The sequence below is a fragment of the Jatropha curcas genome, chromosome 7 (genome assembly GCF_041381405.1).
Source record: "Jatropha curcas cultivar XTBG-Jc1 chromosome 7, XTBG_Jcur_1.0, whole genome shotgun sequence".
NCBI lineage: Eukaryota > Viridiplantae > Streptophyta > Magnoliopsida > Malpighiales > Euphorbiaceae > Jatropha > Jatropha curcas.
Genome location: NC_143157.1, coordinates 29,108,944 through 29,113,229, shown reverse-complemented (window position 1 = coordinate 29,113,229; position 4,286 = coordinate 29,108,944).

Sequence of the window (4,286 nt, the reverse complement as noted above, 5' to 3'; positions counted from 1 at the left end):
GTTCAACCAGATTGTAGCGTCTCAGCTCGGTTCATTTGAGTTAACGGGTGGACCGGGAAGGGATGTTACAAATTTTGGTATCAGAGCACTAGTTTAGTTCCTCGGGCTTAAATGCATATGTCATTATAGTGTACATGCCATGACTACCCTGATGAACTAAGCAGTTGTTATTTTTATAGGAGGATGTCACAGGAAGGTGAAAGCGAGTCACACGCCTCCAGAGCTGTGGAGGGTGAGGCTCCAGTAGCACCAGGTCAAGAGGTGCTGTTAAAGCAACTTGCAGATACATTTAGACAGATTGCAGGGGTGGTACCTCAGGCATCAGTAGTAGTAGACAGAGAAAGAAAGTCCCCACTAGAAAAGCTTAGAAAATATGGTGCAAAAGAATTCAGAGCTAGCAAGGACGATAATCCCGAAACAGCTGAGTATTGGTTAGATGGTACTTTAAGAGTCCTGGAGCAATTACAGTGTACACTAGAGGACAAGTTGATTTGTGCCACGTCATTATTGATAGAGGAGGCATACACATGGTGGACTACTGTTCAACAGAGAGTACCAGCAGAGCAGCATACCTGGCAATTCTTTTTGGATGAATTCAAGAAAAAGTTCATCACAGAGGCTTATCTTGATGCTAGAAGGAAGGAATTCTTATACCTGAGACAGAACAGAATGTCAGTTGCAGAATACGAAAGAGAATTCACCAGACTCAGCAGGTATGGTGACCGGATAGTGGCTACAGAGGCAGAGAGGTGTAAAAAGTTTCAGGAGGGCCTGAACGATGAGATTCAGATGGGAGTGGTAGCTTCCAGATTCAGAGAGTTCTCAGCTTTGGTAGAGGCAGCTCAGGAGATAGAGCGAATTCAGGCCAGTCAGCGTACCAGACGCCAGCGGTCTCAGCAGAAGAGAGATCAGACTCAGAGTGCACCTAGTACATATCAGTCGGAGAGCAAGAGATTCAGAGGTGGTAGTACTTCAGCTGGTCCTAGGCATCCTTTTAGCCACGGCACAGCTAGGGGTGCTCATGCGCCAGCGGCATCAGTTGTGGCTAGTTCTGCCGGTGGTGGTCGAGGTTCAGGCAGAGGAGCTAGTAGAGGCACCAGTAGAGGCACAGGGTCCGATGGTTATACTTTTCCACCTTGTGAGCATTGTGGCAGACGGCATGGTGGAGATTGTTGGATGGTGACAGGTAGATGCATGATATGTGGAGCATCATACCATCAGAGGAGGGACTGTCCTAAGAGGGCAGAAGTTTCTACACAGTTCATAGCAGGCAGAGGTAGAGGTCGGAGTAGAGGTGAGAGCTCCGGAGGGCAGAGACAGCAGTCAGAGACTGTGGACAGACCTGATACCAGAGTTCCAGCCAGGGTCTATGCTATGCGAGCCAAGGAAGATGAGGAAGCTCCAGATGTCATAGTTGGTGCGTTTTCTTTATTTGATCATACAGTTTATGCTTTAATTGATCCTGGATCATCACATTCATACATTAGCGTACCTAAACACTGGGTTAAAGGGTTAGCAATTGAGCATGTGAGTCAGGGTATTTTGGTTACTAATCCATTAGGAGATACAGTAAAAACTCATATAGTAGTCAAAGGGTGTCCAATTGTTATTCATGGAAAGGAGTTTCCAGGAGATCTTATGGAGTTACCATTCAGAGAATTTGATGTTATTCTGGGTATGGATTGGCTATCTAGACATCAGGCTATAGTTGATTGTGCAAAGAAAAGGGTGACATTATATACAGCAGCAGGGGAAGAGATTACAGTCGTCGGGAAGCGACGAGATTTTCTGGGTAATGTGATATCAGCCATGGCAGCAAAGAGATTAATTCAGAAGGGTTGTGAAGCATACTTAGTTGTGCATTGAAAGCAGAGAAAGAAAAGTTAAAAGTGCAAGACATACCAACAGTATGTGATTATCCAGACGTATTTCCAGAAGAGTTACCAGGGTTACCACCAAGGAGGGAAGTGGAGTTTACCATAGATGTCTATCCTGGAGCTGCACCAGTATCAATTGCACCTTACAGAATGGCACCAGTAGAGCTAAAAGAGTTAAAGCTTCAGCTACAGGAGTTATTAGACAAAGGCTTTATTCGCCCCAGTGTATCACCTTGGGGAGCACCAGTGTTATTCGTAAAGAAGAAAGATGGATCACTCAGACTGTGTATTGATTATAGACAGCTGAACAAGCTGACAATCAAGAATAAGTATCCATTGCCTCGAATCGACGATTTGTTTGATCAGCTAAAGGGTGCAGGCATGTTTTCTAAGATCGATCTCAGGTCGGGATACCATCAGTTGCGGATAAAGGAAGAAGATATCTCCAAGACGGCATTCAGGACCCGATATGGTCACTATGAATTTTTAGTAATGCCATTCGGTCTCACTAATGCACCGGCGGTTTTCATGGATCTTATGAACCGCGTGTTTCATTCATATCTAGATCAGTTCGTGGTGGTGTTTATAGATGACATTTTGGTCTACTCCAGAGACAGGGTTGAACATGATAAACATTTGCGGATTGTACTTCAGACACTGAGGGATAAACAGCTGTATGCCAAGCTCAGTAAGTGTGAGTTTTGGCTGGAAGAAGTTTCTTTCTTAGGACATGTGGTGTCATCAGAGGGTATCAGAGTGGATCCTAAGAAGATTGAAGCTATTATTGATTGGAGACCACCCAGGAATGTTACAGAAGTTCGAAGTTTTCTGGGTTTAGTCGGCTATTACAGAAAGTTCGTAAAGGGATTCTCCATCATTGCATCACCTTTAACAAGATTATTGAAGAAAGAGGTTGTATTCCAATGGGATGATAGGTGTCAGCAGAGTTTTGAAACTTTGAAGAAAAAGTTGACTGAAGCACCAGTGTTGATCCAACCAGTGTCAGGTAAAGAATTTGAGATTTACAGTGATGCCTCTCATACTGGGTTAGGATGTGTACTCATGCAAGACAGTAAAGTGGTAGCTTATGTCTCCAGACAATTGAAGCCACATGAATTGAATTATCCAACCCATGATTTAGAACTGGCAGCCATTATTCTAGCATTCAAAGTATGGAGGCATTATCTATACGGTGAAAAGTGTTACATTTACACTGATCATCAGAGTTTAAAGTATTTACCAACACAGAAAGACCTGAATTCAAGACAACGGAAGTGGATGCAGATTCTGGCTAATTATGATTATGTCATTAATTACCATCCGGGTAAAGCTAATGTGGTAGCTGATGCCCTTAGTCGAAAACCATTATATGCTTTGAGAGCAATGAGAATCAACATGGAGTTGCAACAGCAGGGAGCTATTCTAGCACAAATGCAAGTACAACCATCTTGGGTTCAGGAAGTTGCAGAAGCACAGAAGAAAGATGAGCACATAGCACTATGGGTTAAACAAGTACAGGAAGACCATGGTGGGAAATTCAAATTGGATAACAGTGGAGTATTGTTCTATGAAGACAGAGTTGTTGTACCACAAGGGGAAATCAGACAGAAGATTCTGCATGAAGCTCACAACAGTCCATATACAATGCATCCAGGCAGTACTAAGATGTATCAAGATTTGAAGAAAGGCTATTGGTGGCCAGGCATGAAGAAAGACATTGGAAACTTCGTAACAAGATGTTTGACATGTCAACAAGTAAAAGCAGAACATCAATTGCCAGCTGGGTTGCTTCATCCAATAACAGTTCCAACATGGAAATGGGATCAGATCACGATGGATTTTGTTACCGGATTACCTCAGACGCAGCGGAAGCATGATGCAGTATGGGTAATTGTTGACAGATTAACCAAGTCTGCGCACTTTCTACCAGTCAGGATGGACTATTCTCTGGACAAGTTAGCAGAAATCTATGTTAGAGAAATCGTTCGACTACATGGAGTTCCATCATCCATTATATCGGATCGTGATCCAAGGTTTACATCGAAGTTTTGGGGTAAACTGCAAGACGCATTAGGAACGAAACTACATTTCAGCACTGCCTTTCATCCTCAGACAGATGGCCAGTCAGAGAGAGTAATTCAAATCCTGGAAGACATGATGAGATCATGTGTTATAGAATTTGAAGGCAGTTGGGACAGATATGTACATCTCATGGAATTTGCCTACAACAACAGCTATCAATCGAGCATCAAGATGGCACCATACGAAGCGTTGTATGGCAGAAAATGCAGGACACCTGTGTGTTGGACAGAACTTAGTGAGAAGAAGATTTTGGGTCCAGATTTGGTTAGAGAAACAGAAGAGAAAGTGGAAATCATCAGAAAATGGCTGAAGGAAGCAAGTGATCGA